A 21044-nucleotide genomic window follows, 5' to 3' on the forward strand; every position below is an offset into this window, starting at 1 on the left:
AGACCTGACTTGTTGAATAAAAATAAAAAATAAATATAAATATATATATATATATATATATACATATATATATATACAGGAATTTAAGTGAAAGTTCTCAGTGGTTATTCTTTGTCCATGTTTAGCGTTCTGAGATGAGTTTACGGTTGTGAGTGCGAGTTATCTTCTTCGAATTTTGCGAACTGTTTTTCCTTGCAGGTGCAACGCGCCCGGCGGTATGGCTGTTAGGACACTCCTATATATTTTGGGCAGCACAGCGTGCGGACTGCAGACCCGGTGGAAGGACTCTGGGGTTTCGTGAGGTGGACATGTCCTGGAAAGGAATCAGAGGGCTCAGGTGGTCTCAAATACTTACTGAGGTGGTGGATATTGGGGCGCATTCCAGGGGTCCTGTAATACTGGTCGTTCATGCTGGCGACAATGATCTTTGTCAGTTTCCTTTGGCCGATCTGATGGCGCTCATGCGTACGGATATTGAGCGGTTCCCGGCCTTCTTCCGGGAGCTTGTGCTGGTGTGGTCCGTGGTGATACCACGGGTGGTCTGGCACGGGGCCAGGGTGGCTGAGGCCATGGAGAAATGCAGGAGGACAGTCAACTCTTGCATTTCACGTTTCGTGAGGTCCTGTGGTGGAGTCGTGGTTTGACACCGTCAATTAGAATGGGACAATAGGTCCCTGATGAGGCCAGACGGGGTCCACCTGACGGACATCGGGATGGATATATTTCTTTCAGGTTTGCAAGACGGTATCTAGCAAGCTATGTTTTTGCTGGGTGGTGGTCGGAGTCCTGTGTGAGGTGACAAGCCTCCTCCGTGGCGAAATTTGAGATGGCAGAGTTTTGGTGGAAGTTGTTGGCGTACTTGCCCGCTGGGAGACCGGTGGTTGCCATTACCGCCCGATGTTATATTTATATATATTTATAAGAGTTTATATATTAATAATAAAAGCTGTGGCCGATCACCTCCGAGCAAAGAGTTAACAAGTTGTTAGTGTGTTTCTTGTAGAATAAAGGTAACAGAAAATGGGGGCCCCTGTTGAAGAAGAGGAGGTTCTTTCCCCCTGCCCTTCCCTGATTTGCCAACAGTCTGAAGGAAAAAGTGAAGCAGATGCACACATAGCAAGCAATCGGATTCCACATTGTGAAAGCTTTCAAGTTGATTGGGTGTTCTAGACAATTTCTCCATTTTTAATTCTTCCATTAAAGGGTTTTTCCAAGTGTTTTTTTTACTGATGACCTATCGTCTGCAGTAGCACTACTGCCTTCTCATAGCGCTTGGTATCACAGCCCAGCCCCATTCACTTTAATGGGGCTAAGCTGTACCTAGGCCATGTGACCAATGAACCAAGCACAATGTATGGTGCTGTGGTTGGTAAGCAGAAAGAAGGCTGCGGCGCTACTGCGAGTGCCGCTGCCATCTCAAACAGATGATCAGCAGGAGTCCCGGGTATCGGACCCCCACGATCATATACTGATGACCTATCCAGAGGATGGGTCATTGGTAACAAAAACACCTGGAAAACCCCTTTATAATGTATGTGATAGTAGAGACATTTTGGGATGGGTGTATGGCAGCTTGAGATAGAAGATGCCATCATCTCCAAGGATCAACGAAAAATCCAGATTAATTGTAGATTCCAAACAAGTGACAACAACATAATAAAACAGCTTACGCGTTTCAAGGCTATGATTATGATCAGTTAGAGCAGTTTTATTATGTTGCTACCTGTTGTTCATTTGGGAACTCGTGAAGTCCTTAACCTGAAACTTCTGCGTGAAACAATAAAAAATTTCACTGCAGAAGAATGTAGTGTCAATTAGTGATGACAGAGACGAAACCTGAAAACCAGAGGACAGAGAATTGATTTGGATTCTGTTTGATGAAATTACCTGCTCAACTTTCCGCTCTTAGGCCCCTTTCACACGGGCAAGTTTTCTGCTCAGGTGCAATGCGTGAGGTGAACCTATTGCACCCGCACTGAATCCGGACCCATTCATTTCTATGGGGCTGTGCACATGAGCGGTGATTTTCACGCATCACTTGTGCGTTGCGTGAAAATCACAGCAAGCTCTATATTGTGCGTTTTTCACGCAACGCAGGCCCTATAGAAGTGAATGGGGCTGAGGGAAAATTGCAAGCATCCGCAAGCAAGTGCGGATGTGGTGCGATTTTCACGCATGGTTGCTAGGAGACGATCGGGATGGGGACCCCGATCTTTATTATTTTCCCTTATAACATGGTTATAAGGGAAAATAATAGCATTCTTAATACAGAATGCATAGAACAATAGGGCTGGAGGGGTTAAAAAAAATAAACAAATTTAACTCACCCCATCCACTTGGTCATGTGCCACGTGTCTTATTTATTTCTTGGTTATTTATTTGAGTTTGCTAATTGGGGTTTTATATGATCTATAATCCCATGGAAGGTTCACCCTTTCTTCCCTCGGGGCACTCCCTAACTGCCTGATGGGGTGTCCTTGATCTTAGGTGTTTGGGAGAATGCAGGGAAGGAGTATGGATGCAGGGCAAGCGGATGGATAATGGAGTCAATAATCAGGTCCATTAGTTGCAATAAATAAAGTCTTGCTTTTTAAAATTGATGGGAGTGGTACAGCAGCAAAAGGCACAGTTCCAAAGTATATGGCAATATAGTCTCCTCCCAAAAGCAGTAATTGGGTAATAGTAGTGCTCTTTGACTCTCCTTCTAAGAACTCTTTGCAGTCTCTCCAAATAACCACATGTGTGCTATTCTGTTATTGGTAACTTTTTCTGCAATTCCCAAGCTGAGGGGTGCAGATCTAAATCAAGATGGCCAGTCCGTCTCAAAGTGCGTTGGGTGCCAGAAGAAATTAACCCTTTCCACAGCAGTAAAGTCTCTTGCCATAAACAATCGGTATCTTAATGTCATCTTGCACGGCCTTGATGGTTATGATCTCTTTCTCTCAGCAGTACTCAGTGACAAAGTTGCTTTTTCGGCAGCAGTAGTCTCAGAAAGGATGGAACTCTGAACTTGGGTCTAGTCTGCCGGAGCTTGCACATGTAACTCTTGTCTGCAGCTCTGCTCTGCTAAGATTCCACTAACCAGGGGGCGGGCAAAGTCCATCCCCTGGTTATCTAACTAAATCTTCCAATGTTAATCTATATTGTCCATAGGTTATTAGGTATACACAGTGCATATCTACAAATCACAATATTTAACTCAGCAACATTATATTAACCCTTCTAGCAACAATTAACCCTTTGCAGTGGCCCACTGGGGCACTGCAGTAACTAGACCTGAGTCAAATTTGCTCCAAATTTCCCAAAGATACTAACTTTGGAGAATCTGAAACTTCAGATTTGTTCCGGATGATTCACTCAAATTGGCAGCCACCATTTTACAAATCAGAATACAGAGTAGGACGCATCTGCCACTCAAAAAGGAATCATTTTTGGACCTTTTTTTAATTTAAAGAAAATCTGACAGTGCAGTGTGTTATTAACATGCTGTTTGTTACCACCATGCCATTACCCATAGCCATATAGGTGGCTGTCACTTTTACGTTACTATGCTATCTTGGCATTTAAGAGCTTGAAAGGAGTTGGATACAGTCCCAGGACACCGCAGAGTGCCATACATAACTTTTCAGGGCAATTAGGGCACTTAGGATTTGGACTTAATCTGACAGTTGATTCGACTGAATCGGATCCTAAATGAAATTTTGTGAAATTTGATTATCTCTATTGGTAACCTTTTTAAAGGATATAAATAAGGGTGAAGGATCTAGACTGACAAATCCCTAATGGATATGGAAGTATGGTTTTACACTCATTCGATCAAGCATGTCTCAATGAGAAGGATCGGAGGGGGAGTGGCTTCCTACTGTTTGCCAGGCAGAGCGTAAAGGAGTGGGGAGGAGTCATTTCTAGGTGGCCGCATGGCAGTTCCTTTTTTTTCTCCATAAAAGCTAGTATAGTTGACCATGGATGATGTTATGGAGCTTCTTGTCCCAGAAATGAAATGCAGTAGATGACTGGAGTGAGCTCAGAGTGCAAGATCCTCACTTTTCAAAATGTATTGTGCACTCAATATTAGAGATCAGTTAATGAAACAGCAAAAATAATACAAATAATGAAAAAGTTGAGAAAAATTATAAAATCTCCTGTAAGACCGATTTCAAACGGGAATCATATGGACCAAAAGTCAGTCCGAACATAATATGGGAGGAAGTCCCAAAAAATCTGTAGGTCTAATGAATCAATCTAATGGGATTTTATGGAATATGGGTGATCGGAACCATGGTCTGATTTGCACCCATGTTACAATGAGACCGGAATTTGTGATCATATTATAGATGGGCAGGATTTGTGCCTGTATTTATTTTGATCTGGTTGTGATTTGTGCCCCTGTTATACCCCTGTGAAACTGACCTGTTATTGTACTTTTCTCTTATAAGTCTACTTTCTGGCAAAAGACAACATTGGTGATGATTCCATAGATTTTTTTCTGTGATGTTTTGTAATATTATTAGTTTTTGTTTCTTTTGTCCTTTATGAATATTGTATAATTCCTTCAGATGATTTAATATTTCAATAAAGTGAAATTCTATAAGTATTCAGAAAGTGGTAATAAAGTGTCTTATAGAGTATCATTAAAAAAAACATTAACTTGTCTTGGGAAATAATTGCAGTCACACAGTGCCCTAGTGGTCTTTTCTGTTACATTCCTTAAAGGGGTTGTGCCATAAACTACTTTTTACTCTAAAGTTTATTTTATTTTTTTCCCATTTTTTTCTTTCACAGTTAATATTTGCAGTTTTCTCTTATCTCCCATGCTTGAATCCTACTTCCTGGTTTTTCATGCTACTACTGTCCCATCATGCCTTAGGGCAGTGAGATGTCCTGACATCACAAAAACATATGACACTAAGGCCCCTTTCACACTAGCGAGTATTCCGCGCGGATGCGATGTGTGAGTTGAACGCATTGCACCCGCACGGAATCCTGACCCATTCATTTCTATGGGGCTGTGCACACGAGCAGTGATTTTCATGCATCACTTGTGCGTTGCGTAAAAATCGCAGCATGCTCCTCTTTGTGCGTTTTTCACGTAAGGCAGGCCCCATAGAAGTGAATGGGGCTGCATGAAAATCGCAAGCATCCGCAAGCAAGTGCGGATGCGGTGCGATTTTCACTCACGGTTGCTAGGAGACAATCGGGATGGGGACTCGATCATTTTGGTTATAAGGGAAAATAATAGCATTCTGAATACAGAATGCATAGTACAATAGGGCTGGAGGGGTTAAAAAAATAAAATAAATGTAACTCACCTTAATCCACTTGCTCGCGCAGCCGGCATCTCTTCTGTCTCCTTTGCTGATTGCAGGAAAAGGACCTGTGGTGACGTCACTCTGGTCATCACATGATCCATCACATGATCCATCACCATGGTAAAAGATCATGTGATGGACCATGTGATGACCGGAGTGACGTCACCACAGGTCCTTTTCCTGCACACAGCAAAAAAGAAGACAGAAGAGATGCCGGGCTGCGCAAGCAAGTGGATTAAGGTGAGTTTAATTATTTTTTCTTTTTTTTTAACTCCTCCAGCCCTATTGTACTATGCATTCTGTATTAAGAATGCTATTATTTTCCCTTATAACCATGTTATAAGGGAAAATAATACAATCTACAGAACACCGATCCCAAGCCCGAACTTCTGTTCGGGTTTGGGTACCAAACATGCGCGATTTTTCTCACGCGAGTGCAAAATGCATTACAATGTTTTGCACTCACGCAGAAAAATCGCGCATGTTCCCGCAACGCACCCGCGCCTTTTCCCACAACGCCCATGTGAAAGGGGCCTAACCAGTTCATTTTCTACCTCCGCATTTTCAAAATGCTCTACATACCTCCCAACCGTCCCAGATCCAGCTGAACAGTCCTAGATTTCGGTGACTGTCCCACGGTATGTCCTGCTCTGAACTGTCTCTGTATCCTAAGGAGCCCTCCTCTCCCTGCTTCATCATTCAACTCAGCTGTCAGTGCTCCCAGCAGGCATGATGCAGTCACACATTGCGTTGCTGGTCTGTGTAGGAACGGTGCAGGCTCGGGAATAAACCTCTATGCTCCTACTACACAGCCCAGCAGAGCGGTGTGTGACCGCATCATCAGGGGAACAGCCTAGTTTATATTGTTAACAGAGGTGGCATTACTAAAAGGGGGCAAAATGTGGGAATAACTACTATGAGGGGGCACAATGTAGAGATAACTTCTGTGTGGGAACACTAAGGGGACTGTGTGGGATTGGGTATGTATAGACATGTATTGGGCAAAGTTAGAGGTATGGCTTAGTATTGTAAAGTTTACAGCACACCGTTACTATTGTCTCTTCAACTTGTGCTAATGTCCATCATTTGCTAGGGTAAAATTCATCCTTATTTTTATCTGTCTGTCCGTCCATCTATCCATAATTGACGTGTGACTGACACTACACCAGGGGCCCAGGGGCGGACTGGGAACTTCAAGTGGCCTTGGAAAAAACCCTGAATGTGGCCCCATGTTACAGGTAGGTCCAAATTGACAGAAGACAGAGCAACACAAGTAGGCAGGACCAACAATCCCATAATGTTTCAGCAGAACCAAATACCACAGTGCAGCACACAATACTGCCATCCTGGCCACAGTATTCGGCCTCATGCACACGACCGTTGTTTGGTTCCACATCCGAGCCGCCGTTTTTGCGGCTCCGATGCGGACCCATTCACTTCAATGGGGCCGCAAAAGATGCAGACAGCTCTCCGTGTGCTGTCCGCATCTGTTGCTCCGTTCCGTGGCCCCGCCAAAAAAATAGAACATGTCCAATTCTTGTCCGTTTTGCGGACAAGAATAGGCATTTCTACAATGGGCCGCCCGTTCCGTTCTGCAAATTGCGGAAGGCACACGGACGGCTTCCGTTTTTTGCGGATCCGCGGTTTGCGGACCGCAAAAAACGGCATGGTCGTGTGCATGAGGCCTTCAACTGTTTAAACGCCCTGAGGACAGCAATACAGTTGAGCTTAGAAGGGCACTTTCGGCCGTTGGCTAGTTACGTAAGTACTTGTTGCTCTCAGCATTAATTAATGCTGGGAGCAACATCAGATCACTATGTACCTGGCCAGAGGCTGTGAGGAGGGCTCAGGCAGCCCTTGGGCATCGGCTCTCCGAGAACTTTTCATATAGGGTATATCTGCCCCAGCACTACACATAGAGGAGTGGTTAATGTAGTGAAGGAAAAGAAGTAATGTGAGCATGTGCGTCCTGTATTACAAGGCTCCACTACAGGATGTAACCAACAGGAACTGGAAATCGAAATTGATTTGCCACAGGGTGCAATGGTAGGCTAATAAGGCAGTTTTGATAAATGGTGGTATTTTGGGAAAATGATATAATAGCGATATCTGTTGGGCAGAATACATTACATTAGAGGCACAGCTTCTGGTTTGTGCATTTGTTATAGTAACAATCATCCGTGTGTATATAGTACTCAAACACCATTTACAGAAAGCTCTGGTTTAACTGGCTGAAGAAGAAGGGCAATTTCCACCACAACGTTGCTACCATTTGCCTACCACTTCAGTCCTTTTCCCTGAAGGCTTGCCAAACACTGGAGACCTGGCACCTGCTTTGTGATTTAGGAACCATTTAGTGGTCGTATGCCACCATATTTCTCTATTATGTGTGTATTTTGCTTGGCACTGTATAGGAGTGTTGTTTGTGCATTGTCCTGTACTTTTGTTTTGCACTGTATGGGGGTCTTATGTGTTCACTGTATGGAACATCCCTGGCAGAAGCAGGAGATCATTTGGGTTGGGCAGTTTCATGTGACCTGTAATGAGATTGGACAGTCTGTACTATTTCAGTAGCATAAGTACACCGTCAAGTGGTTTGATGTACAGTAGGTAAGAGTCAATAGGCAGTACACGCACTATGTAGTACTAATATTTTGAGCAGTATGATGACAGTAGTATGACTACATTTTCTTCCTTTGAAAAAAAAAACTCAAAAAACATACATATTCTGCACAGGGATTCTACAGATTTTTATCCAACCCTGATTAATAATGTGAACTTGTATATGATTTCCATTGTAATGATCTTGCCGTTTTCCTGGATGTTGCGCAGGAAATCTGTAGTTCTGTGTCAAGCAAACACATGAGATCCTTAACGTACATCTGTATATTTGATTTTTGTAGCAGTTTAGGAAAAAGGCAAGAATGTGCCATGATGGACATTGCTGTAGTTACACATCATATTCATTTCCATAGTGATTATTGTGTAATGACACTTTGGGGCAGATTTACTAATACTGTTTAATGTAAACTTAGACCGGACAGTCTTAAACTCAGATTTATTGCCGTGGGCCCGTGCCTGATGGTGGTTGATAAATCTGGTGGTTCTTCAGACTTTAGTTTAACTTTATTTGTTGGCTTAGTTTACTCCAAAACTACACCAAATTTCTGGCACATTTTTAATAGCAATTCTGCTCCGTTGTCTACAGACACTAGGTTCCCATAGTCCCCATCAGTAGGCACCTTCAGAATGTGGACGGTGATTTGGATTCTTACAATGTCACTATGGTAAGGCCACAGCAGAAGCAGGAAGTGTGGTCACATGGTGTTTTTGAATATACAAAATTTGACATTTTCTTACATACATAGTCTCATCCATACAGGTCACTCCAAGGATGGTGTGCGCCAGTATCTCTAAATGGGTGTATACCACATGGCCTGTCTGTGAGTCAGCCTTATGGCCAATACACTGCATATGCACCATCCACACTGCCACAGTTCCCAAGGTCATGAATATTTTTGCAAAATTTTGGAGAAGCTCGATTTTGATATTCCTCCCTTTGATAACAGAGGTTCCTCAAAAATCTGCCTGGAGCTTGAGTTCCAAAGAATAGGAGTTTGCAGAGAGAAAGTTAGGAGCTGGGTGACTATAAGAGGCCAGTTCTCCTCTCCAGCTATTGTTGTTTCTGCATTTACTGATAAATCAATCCATCAAAAAATTTCCTTAGTGAAACTCAATCAAGAAAGGTCATGTCGGCGGGAGAGAAACAGATTAAATTAGCATCAAATTAGACATGGAAAGTGAGTTCTGTCAAAATCATCACAGCGCTCAGCACAATTAGAATATGTTAATTATGCATTTCATTAAGGTAGTGCTCTTTGAATGTGAGATGAAATGTCACTGGTGTAGGCATCCGCAAAAAAGAAGATTGCCAGACACAAGTTTCAGGAGACAATGTGTGACACCTTCATTAACATCAAGAATCGCTCGAATGTCTTGACTTTTCTTTGTAAAGTAGAAAACCATTAACCATTTCCTGACTTCTGCTATTCCTTGCTCCTCCGCTCATAGCAATGAATTGGCCTTCAGAGATCCTTGGCTCTTGACAGGTGCATTTTTTTTACGAAGCATTGCAGCACAGTTTGAGATGATAACTTAAAGGGTCTGTCCAGAATTAGAAAAACATGGGTGCTTTTATTAAAAAAACAGCGCTACACTTGTGCACAGGTTGTGTGTGGTATTGCACCTCAGACCAATCACTAAATTGGAGCTTAGCTGCAGTACCAGACACAACCCATGGACAGGTGTAATGCTGTTTTAGGAAGAAAGTGGCCGTGGTTTTCCTACCCTGGACAAGCCTTTTAAAGTATGGTGGGAACATGCTGGAGTAATACCTTAGATCATGCAAAATGGATGACATTTGTACATTTTAATTGTTTTCCAATTTCCAGGGAAATCAGTGTGCCAGGGTCACCATCACCACCTCCTCACCAAATTCATAAATGTCTTAAAGGTGAGCATAGAAATTCATAGATGGTTATACATGATCAATGGTAAGAAGCTGAGTTGTGCCATAACTAAGGAATTTGAAAGGAATATAGTATTCCAAAATGACCTATAGTTTAAAATCAAGCTTTAATGTAAAATGGGGGTGGTGGCTAGAATTTATTTTTTGGTGATTATTTTTATTTTAATTTTCCATGTCCCTGTCTATATTTATTAAATAAACCCTAAAATTCTGCAGTTTTTGTACTGGTCTCTAGGCATGAAATATGTCAAGACCTCCTGATCTTTGAGGGCAGCTACATGGGGTCATCATTGACTTCTATGGGAACAAGCATAAAAATCGTTGTTTTCTGACAACAGATCGTGCTGTGTACGGTCTGCTGTCGGCAAACAACGAGTCAGTATGGGGAAGAGCGATGGCATTAGCGATCACCCGTGCCCATACTCTGGAGGAGATTGCTGCATGTAAATGCAGCGGTCTCCTCCACCAGTGAGAAGCAGATTGTCGGGAAGGAAGATAATCTGCTGCTCTGTTGTCCCATGTAATATTAACTGTGTTATCAACTATTGTAAATGCTGGATCATGTGTTATATATACAAAGGTGATATCTGCCATTGTCATTCTGCCCATGATGATAATACACTGGCTACTGAAAAGTTCCCTGTACATAACATGACATCTTGATGTATTATAAGCCTAGTAGTCACTTTGACAGCTGCAGAGTTTTAGGTGTTTTTTTTTAAAATATAGATTGTAACATGATAAATTGAAATAAAAATCACCATAAATTATAAAAATAATGTCATAAAAAAAAGTCATTACTGATTCCTTTAAGGATGGTCCATAGATAAGGATGTAGAAAAGTCACATTCAGAGGTCACATATTTCTGTGGCTGTGAATTGAAAGTATGGGTCTGTTATTCAGTTTAACGGCCTAACCTTGCACCCTACTGAAGAATGGTCAAGGGCTACATGTTCTTCACATTTTGGGATTACTGTTTGGTTCCGGCCACAGTACAGTAATATTTCAGTAGGTCAGTGACTTTGTATCTCATTCCCTTGGACAATGTTTTACATGAATAGGAAAAATATCCTGCAAAATAATAGTTTGAGTGAAATCCATTATTTTTTTTTGTCAGTGGTTGTTCTCCTGGTGGAGATCATCTTCACGTCATCAAAATACTGTATATATACTGCCCGTCCAAAAAAAAAGTCGCCACCTAAAATATTTCTTTGGATCGCCTTTACCTTTTGATTACAGCACGCATTCACTGTGGCATTGTTTTGATAAGCTTCTGCAATGTCACAAGATTTATTTCCATCCAGTGTTGCATTTATTTTTCACCAAGATCTTGCATTGATGATGGTAGAGTCTGACTGCTGCGCAAAGCCTTCTCCAGCACATCCCAAAGATTCTCAATGGGGTTAAGGTCTGAACTCTGTGGTGGCCAATCCATGTGTGAAAATGATGTCTCATGCTTCCTGAACCACTCTTTCACAATTTGAGCCCGATGAATCCTGGCATTGTCAGCTTGGAATATGCCCGTGCCATCAAGGAAGAAAAAATCCATTAATGGAATAACCTGGTCATTCAGTATGTTCAGGTAGTCAGCTGACCTCATTCTTGGGGCACATACTGTTGCTGAACCTAGACCTGACCAACTGCAGCAACCCCAGATCATAGCACTGCCCCCACAGGCTTGTACAGGAGGCACTAGGCATGATGGATGCATTACTTCATCTGCCTCTCTTCTTACCCTGATGCACCCATCACTCTGGAAGAGGGTAAATCTGGACTCATCAGACCACATGACCTTCTTCCATTGCTCCAGAGTCCAATCTTTATGCTCCCTAGCAAATTGAAGCCTTTTTTTCTGGTTTGCCTCACTGATTAGTGGTTTTCTTACGGCTACACAGCTGTTCAGTCCCAATCCCTTGAGTTCCCTTCACATTGTGCGTGTGGAAATGCTCTTACTTTCACTATTAAACATAGCCCTGAGTTCTACTACTGTTTTTCTTCGATTTGATTTCACCAAACGTTTAAGTGATCGACGATCACAATCATTCAGGATTTTTTCCCTGCCACATTTCTTCCTCTAATACGATGGGTCCCCACTATCCTTCCAGTTTTTAATAATGCGCTGGACAGTTTTTAACCCAATTTTAGTAGTTTCTGCAATTTCCTTAGATGTTTTCTCTGCTTGATGCATGCCAATGATTTAACCCTTCTCAAACAGACTAAAATCTTTTCCACGACCACGAGATGTGTCTTTCAACATGGTTGTTTAAGAAATAAGAAGCAACTCATTGCACCAGTTAGGGTTAAATAACTTGTTGCCAGCTGAAAGATAATCGCCCATGCAGTAATTATCCAATAGGAGGCTCATAACTATTTGCTTGGTTAAATCCAGGTGGCAACTTTTTTTATGGACAGGCAGTGTATTTTCTGCTTGTACTCAGTTCAAAACCCCAATTGTTGTATTGAGCTAGCCCACTCTTGGGAATTACTCTTTTCCCAGACCCTCCTCAGCATGAAGAGGAGTACAGGTATGCTTGTAAATCATCAACACTGCCCCAACAAGTGGGAGGGTTGATGTATATCAAGTCAATATAATAAAGCTTTTTGTGAACCCAACCCCAGCTGCAGTGGCCTAAATAATCACCTATCTTCCCTAATGGTTCTAGCCTTTTATGCTCAAGATGGAAACAGGAGTGCATCTAGCCATTTGGCTGCCTGAGACGAAAAGTGAAATGGCGCATATTCGCCTATACTTTCCAGATTTCCAATGTCCATGTGAAAAATCTGGAGAAAAATGCCCTATTGCAGAATTTTGCAAAAAATTTGTGGCCTTAGATTTTACCCTGTGCAATGCAACCTCTAGGGTACTTTCACGCCTCAAAAGACCCTTGGTGGTGATTAGAAATGAGCGAATCGACTTCGGATGAAACATCCGAAGTCGAATCTCATAAAACTTTGCTAGTAATAGAATGTATTGTAAAAAAACTTTTATCGAACTCTGGTTCGGTTCCAAGGTACCACTTGGAACCGAACCCGAGTTCGGTAAAAGTTTTTTTACAGTAGAAATTAATTTTTGAAGTTATTACCCAAAGTCTTGTGAGACTTTGCGAATTAACAACTTCGGCTCATCGGAGCCAATACATTCTAATACATTCTAATACTGTGCGGAGCTCTCGCTTCGTGCAGCATTCTAACAAAGTTTTATGCGAATCGACTTCTGATTTTTTATCCGAAGTCGATTCGCTCATCCCTAGTAGTGATGTCCAGGAGGGCTCTGTCCGAGCCCGTGCAATACCTCACCAAACCCTTGGATCTGCAATTTGGAGTACTTCATTCTGAGAAGATATCTCTTATGATAGTTCCTAAACATACAAGTATTCTGTTGGGGCTACATCAACCTAGACTGGAATTCCGGTCAAGTGCTTCGTTGGGGATCAGCCTGCCATGACAAATGCCGTACTTCAGTTCAGCATGCCTGTCCTTTAGATGTACCCCTGAATTTGGAAGGCCTTCATAAAGCAGAAATATTGATCCCTTCAACCCTGCATTATTGGGGATTAAACAAGATCACTGTAAAAAATCGATATACATTACCTCTAATCTCGGAACTATTTGATCAGCTGCTACTTTGATCGCAACTACTCTGTTGGACACAAGGAGTTGTTGACCATCAAGTTAGCCGTGGAAGAATGGCGTCATTTGCTGGAGGGTGCCATTTATCCCATCTAGTGTTGAGCGAATCGAAGTTGACGAAGTGCAATTTGATCCAAATTCCTGGAAAAATGTGATTCCTTGCGCTTCCTGGTAACGAATCAGATTTTTTCTAAAATGGCTGCTGCACATGTTAGAAAGAGAAAGTAAGAAGTCCGGGAATGAGGGATCACCCATAATGCCATGCAGCCAGGCAGCTAGATAGCCCGCCCCTATGATGTCACAGCCCTATAAAAAGTCTCCTCCTGCCCAGTCTCTGCCATTTTTCAGTGAATTTAGTGCAGAGATAGATGTTACAGGCTCTAGGAACAGTGATTAGGAAAGACTTTATTTACAAAATATTACTATTGAGCAGTTCAGGGACTGCTTAGTGATAGTGTAGGGATATAATAGGGAGGCTTTATCCACACTACAGGGACGAGAACAGGGGCCAATTGAACAGTGTAAATCTTGGCTAATAAGAGCTATTCTATTACACCTTGCTGCACTAATTGGGGTTAAAAAGCGTTCTAATACTACTGATTTGAGGTTATTCACATTCTTTAATACATATGTACCGGTAATTCCATTACTCCTTGATTCTGTTATTGGGATAAAATTGCAGTCTGATCCTACAGATTTTGGGGTGTTCACGTTCTTTTATACACAAGTAAATCCGTTAAACCTTGATTGTCTATTTGGGGTGAAATTTCAGCATGATACTACTGTTTTTCAGGTGTTCACGTTCTTTTATATGTAATTTAATCCGTTAATCCTTGATTGTGTAATCGGGGTAAAATTGCAGCCTGATACTACAAATTTTGGGGTTTTCACATTCTTTTATATATAAGTACATCCATTCATCCTTCATTCTAGGGTGAAATTGCAGCCTGATACTAGATTTTAGGGTGTTCACATTCTTTTATACATAGGTAAATCTGTTAATTGGATAGGTTATCAATATCAGATCGGCGGGGGTCCGACACCCAGCACCCCCGCTGCGCGTGCCAGCACTGTCTCCTCTTCATTGTTTACCTTCTCGCCGTTGCAACTGCAGCGGTGAGCAGGTGTAATTACACTCAAGCCGTCCCATTTATTTCAATGTGACGGATCGCTCCTATAGGAGTGTATAGGAGCAATCCGTCCCATTGAACTGAATGGGACGGCTTGGTTGTAATTACACCTGCTCACCACTGCAGATGCGATGTCAAGCAGGTAAACAATGAGGAGGAGGCAGCGCTGGCACGGCACACGCCATCTCTTCAAACAGCTGATGGGCAGGGGTGTCGGACCCCTGCCGATCTGATATTGATGAACTATCCTGAGGATAGGTCATCAATATGAACAGCCCAGAGAACCCCATTAATTGTGTAATTGGGGTGAAATTTCGGGCTGATACTACATATTTTAGGGTGTTTACGTTCTTTTATATATAATTCAATCCGTTAATCCTTAATTGTGTAATTGGGGTGAAACTGCGGCCTGATACTACAGATTTTAGGGTGCTCATGTTGCTGGCAGTCCCTCCCTTTCCATGTGGTGGACTCTGCACCTTTCAGAGAACAAATGGCTTGTGCCGAGCCGAGGTGGAGAGTCCCAAGCTGTCATTACTTCTCCAAAAAGGCTGTACCAGCCCTGCACACGTATGTTGAACAGAAGGTGGGCCTGTCCTTGAGTCTGTCGGTGTCTGCTAAAGTTCACACAGCAGCGATGTGTGGAGCTGTAACTATGGTCAAGGACAATATATGTCTTTTACGGCCCACTGGGTATTTGTGGTTCCTGCCCAGCCACACCAGCAACTTGGCCAGGTGACAGCACTGGAGGAGTTTTCCCTGGACACGTATTCCTGCCCAGCCAGTAGTGTGGCATCAGAGCGGATGTTTAGTGCAGTGGGGGGCATAGTTACTCCAAGTAGAAGTCTCCTATCCGCCAAAAATGTTGAGAGATTAAACTTTGTAAGGATCAATCAGGCGTGGATCAGCCAGGATTTCCATATGCCAGTGCCTAGACTAGATCATTCTGGGTGCTACAGCAAAACTTTGTGAAAAAACACCAGTTTCTTCTGGCCTCCTGCTTTAGCCACTATTCTGATACTGCCACCCACCTGATGCCACCCACCTGATGCCATCTTCTCATACTGCTAACCACCATCTTGTGCTGTTTTTACTGCCACTGCTGTTGCCCCCCACCTCCCCACTCTGTGACTGGGCCATTGTGTTGACTCCTCATGCAGTTGCCACCCTCACCAGTCTATACTGAGCTATTATGTTGACTCCTCATGCGGTTGCCACCCTCACCACTCTGCGACTGGGCCACTATGTTGACTCCTCATGCGGTTACCATACTCACCACTCTGTAACTGGGCCACTGTGTTGACTTCTTATGCTGTTGCCACCTCACCACTCTATGATAGGGAATTTTGTTGACTCCTCATGCGGTTGTCCCCATCACCACTCTGTGACTGGGCCAGTATTGTCCCTGTTTGGCCTTGTTGACATCACCATTTATTTTACTCTTCTTCTGATCTGTCAGATGGAAGGAAAAATGAAAAACACAACGGATCCTGTCTTTGGAGCATCCGTTAGGCCTCTATCATATGGTCCCTATTTTGCATCGGGATATGCTTATGATTTTGAAGCCAAAAGCAGGAGTGGGTACATAACACAGAAGACATGCAAATTTTCCATTCATGTGTCATCTCAGTTTTTTTTTGGCCTTAGCAATACTCATGGATTACTGACCAAATGCTACCGTGTGAAGGCACATGTTCAAAAGATAGGATCCATTTTTTTGGGGTTGTTCTTGTGAAGGATCAGAAGAAGAGAAAAATAAACAGTTATGTCAACACAAACATACTGCTCACACACTCTCCACTCTATCATGGGGCCACTACTTGTATCACCGTGTAACAGAACAGGTTCTGTAGAAATCGGGAGTCCGGAACGGGATCGGCGGGGGGTCCAGCGGGGGAGAGATGCAGCGGGATGGCGAGGTCAACATGGCGGCCCTGTGCTTAGTGACTTACCCGGGCAGCGTGGTGCTGGCTCGGAGGCAGCTCCAATTGGAAGACGGCGACATCTAGTGGCAAGGCTGAGGAACTGCAGGCCTTGCCGTTTCCAGTCCTGTTAAGGGCGACTTCTGGTGGCGAGGCTGCAGAATTGCAGGCCTTGGTGTCTTCAATTGAGACAAGGGTGACATCCAGTGGCACGGCTGCAGAACTTTGGAGTCGGTGGAAGCAAGAAGGGGCACAGGAGATGCTGAAGACCGGAGGACGGCCGGAAGAGAGTGCGTTGCCAGTCAAGTCTCAATTCCTCACGTTCCGGCTGGTGGAATCACAGCGGCCACGCAGCCAGGTGAGATATACGGGGATTCCTCATTAGCTGTGGCTTGTAGTGGGGGGCTCTCAGAGTCGGGGGGGGGGGGGGGGGGGGTTCAGGGGTGTCCGTCTCGGGAGGGCTGGGGGAGTTATTGGTGAGGTTGCAGAATTTGGTGACGGGGTTGGTAGGTATGGGGTCTGTGGCAGGATCGCCAGTGGAGGCGTGGGGCGTACATGGAGCAGGGTTACCAAGTACAAGCACGGCAGGGGGAGCAATTGGGACGAGGGATAGGGATGTGGGTACTGAGGCTTGGGGGGTGCTTGGGGCAGCATGGATCGGCGGATAAGGACGGGGATAGGGTGAAGGAATGGACAAAAGAGGGGGGAGAGGAGGAGCCGCGGCTAAAGGGGAGGTTTATGTGTGTTTCAAGGGGCCCCTGGGGGCCCACTTGAAGCATGAGGTTAAGGAAAAAATTTGGAAAGGGGAGTACGTGGACATATTTTCGCTACTAAGGAAGAGGAGGACAAGCGGCGGTACCATTTGATTCCGCTGACATTCTCTAACTGGTTGCAGGCGTTTGTGATCCTGGCCAGTGTTATTGGGGAAAAAGCGCCGGACAATTGTTCGCCGCTTTTCTGTTCCCTGGACGCAATAGGGGAGGCGTACCGAGTGTATGGGGGGCAGGGGTGGTTGAGGTACGATGAGCAGTTTCAGCAGCGAAAGGCGGTTCGGCCTAGTATGTGCTGGGACCATAAGGACATTGGTCTGTGGATGCGGGTTATGACTCTGGTCAGGGCAGGGCAGCCCTTTCCGGGGGGCGCCGGAGGTTCTGGACAATCGGAGCGCTCGGCAGCCTCGCTTAAGGGGTTATGTATTCTGTTCAATGAGGGAGGATGCAGGTATGGGGACAAGTGCAAATTTAAGCACGAGTGTTCCTCATGCGGTGGGAATCATGGAGCACAGAGGTGCTTCAAGGGGCGAAAAGGAAAAAGTTGGGGTGATGCGGCGGGAAAAGGGGCGGACGCCAATCCGGGTAACCGAGATGGAGCATTTTCTAAATAGGTACCCGAATGTGGTGGCGGCGGAATTCTTGTTGACAGGTTTTAGGGAAGGTTTTCGTATACCGTTTGTGGAGGGGGTCGTTTGGCAAGGGGAAAAGAATTTAAAGTCAGCAACGGAGCTTAGGTCGCATGGCAGGGCCCTTTAGGGAATTGTCAATGCAGGATTTGGGGGTGTCGAAAAGGGAGCCTAATAAATTTTGCCTTATACATCACCTTTCGTTCCCAAAGGGGGGCTCGGTTAATGACGGGATTGCGCCGGAATTGCGTTCTGTCATGTATACGTCGTTTGATAAGGCGGTTCTTTGGGTGCGGTATTATGGGCGGGGAGCGTTGTTGTCCAAGGTGGATATTGAGGCGGCGTTTCGGCTCTTGCCGGTCCACCTGGAATGTCAGCACTTGTTAGGGTGTTTTTGGGACGGGGGATTTTTTGTTGATCGGTGTTTGCCCATGGGTTGTTCGATTTCGTGCGCATATTTTGAACGGTTCAGCACTTTCTTGGAGTGGGCGGTATGAGAGTGGTCAGGTTGGGGTTCCATCATCCATTATCTGGATGATTTTTTGTTTATGGGGCCGCCAAGTTCGAATGGCTGTTCCGTAATGTTGCATTCGTTTGTCACCTTTTTGGGCTTCCTTTGGAGTCTGGGAAAACAGAGGGCCCTACGAAACAGTTGAGTTTTTTGGGTACAGTCAATGATACGGTGGCTATGGAGTGTCGGTTGCCGGAGGATAAAGTCATAGATCTACGGCGGGGGGTGTCTGCGGCGTGTGGCCGACAGAAAATGCGGCTTCGCGAGTTGCAGTCCCTATTGGGTAAGCTTAATTTTGCGTGCTGTATAATGCCCATGCGGCGGATTTTTTGTAGGAAGTTGGCGCAGGCGGGGGAGCGGGCTCCCCATCACTTTGTTCGGATTAATCGTGAGTTGCAAGATGACTTAAGGGTGTGGGCGTCATTTTTGGAGACGTATTATAGGAGGTCTTTGTGAATGGTGGACGGGGTGTTGGCAGCAGATTTGGATTTGTTTACGGATGCTGCGGGGGGTCAGGGTTTTGGGGCGTATTTGAGAGGTCGTTGGTGTGTGGGTGAATGGCCGAAAAAATGGAAGGAGGACGGTTTAGTGCAGAACTTGGTGTTGCTGGAGCTCGTTCCCATTGTGGTGGTGAATGTCCATTTGGGGTGAATTTTTTCGCAATCGGAAGTTGTGTTTTCATTGCGACAATATGGGGGTGGTTGAGGCCATTAATCGCAATTCAGCTTCATCGCCACCGGTCGTGCGCTTGCTTCAGCATTTGATTTTGGGTTGCTTATCCTTGAACGCATGGGTGGTAGCATCTCATGTCCCTGGGGTTAGTAACTCAGTTGCAGATGCTTTGTCTCGTTCCCAGTGGGAGCATTTTCGGGTGTTGGCACCAGAGACGGAGATAAAAGGGACAAGCTTTCCCCAGAAGCTGTGGAATCTGCCATTTGGTCGGTTGAAGATCTGGTGACTGGTTCCTTGTTGGCGGGGACCTTGGCGGCGTATATGCAAGGGCATGGGGCTTATGGGAGGCTTGGAGGCAGCGTTTTCACGGAAGTGGGTTGGATGATGGTGCTTTGATGTTGCTTTGGGTGGGACACTGTAGGGAGGAGGGATGGTCATTTTCCAGGCTTTTGGTTGTAGGTGCCGGGGGGCAGCGGATGTGACCAAATCGTTTTGGGTTGCACAGGCCCTAAGGGGTTGGAGGAAGCGTTTATCGGGGGTGGATCAACGTCGACCAGTTTCGTTCTCTTTGTTGGTAGATATGATGGGACAGGTAGAGCGGATTTGTGGGTCAGCGGGGGAGGTCGGGCTGTTTAAGCTGGCTTTTTCGCTCACTTTTTTTGGGGCATTAAGGATTGGGGAGTTGGTTAGTCTGAGTAAGAGTCGGGGCCTTTGTGGAAAGGATGTGATGTTATTTGATGATAGGTTGGAGTTTTGCATCAGTAGGTCAAAAACGGACCAACTGGGGCGGGGTTGTCGGGTGGTGTTATACCAGGTGGCAGGGTAGAAAGCGTGTCTGGTTCGATGCCTTAGGGACTTTTGTAGAGGGAGAGAGTTTGGTGGGGTTGGCCCGTTGTTGGTTCATTAGGATGGGTCGTTTCTTTCTCGTTTCCTGTTTATAGCTGTTATGAGTGCCTGTTTGAAGGGGTTGGATTAGGACCCCTCGTTATATAGGGGTCATTCTTTTCGGATAGGCGCGACCACGGAAGCGGCTTGGAGGGGGTTGGGGGAGGAAGTTATTTGGCGCATTGGCCGTTGGGAGTCTATTCGGTTCCGGTCATATGTAAGACCCGCGTGGGTATAATGGGGGGAGGTTTTGTGGCGGGAGTTGGGTTTTGGGGGCGGTCGAGGATTTTTTGTGTGTTATTTTTGTGTTCCCTACAGGTGTTTCACAGTGTCTGGTGTGGATTATGGGGCACTCTTACGTGTTCTGGGGAGCGTTACGAACAGCTGCCAGGCCCGATGGAAGGCAGTTGGGTTTTTCGAGAGAGGTGGCGTTGATCCGATGGTTGGGGATGAGAGGCATGCTGTGGAGTTGGGTTCTTACTGAGTTTCACAGGTTTGCACGGTTAGATATGCACCCCAGGGTTTTATTGTTGCATGTAGGGGAAAACGATTTGGGGGCGTGCCCCTTACGGGAGCTTGTGAAGGACATCAAGTTTGACTTGCTGCGGTTGTGGGCGCAGTATCCGCAGCTGGTGACGGTTTGGTCAGACATGGTGCCGCGTAAGCACTGGAGGGACGCGAGGTCTGTGGAACGCCTGAATAAAGCAAGGATAAAGGAGAACAGGGCAGTGGGTAGGTTTGTAGTGAGGAACAGTGGAATTGCTGTAGGTGAGGGGGCATTTTGGAGGAGTGATGGGGTACACCTGAATGCTGTAGGGATTGATCTCTGGTGTTCCGGTTTGCAGGACGGGATTGAATTGGCATTACGGGTGTGGCGGGATGCAAGGACGCAAAGAGGTGAGGTGTTCACCTTCTTGTGTCATGGGCAGTGGTGGGTCCTTGGAGTTGGTGGTTATGGTGGCTCTGGCGTGGTGGGGAGGGAGCCAAAGGGGGCTCTGGACTTCCCAGGTATTGGTTTTTGGGTGTGATATGGTGGGTAGCGACCCACGTTTGTTGC

The sequence above is a fragment of the Bufo bufo genome, chromosome 6 (genome assembly GCF_905171765.1).
Source record: "Bufo bufo chromosome 6, aBufBuf1.1, whole genome shotgun sequence".
Classification (NCBI taxonomy): Eukaryota; Metazoa; Chordata; class Amphibia; order Anura; family Bufonidae; genus Bufo; species Bufo bufo.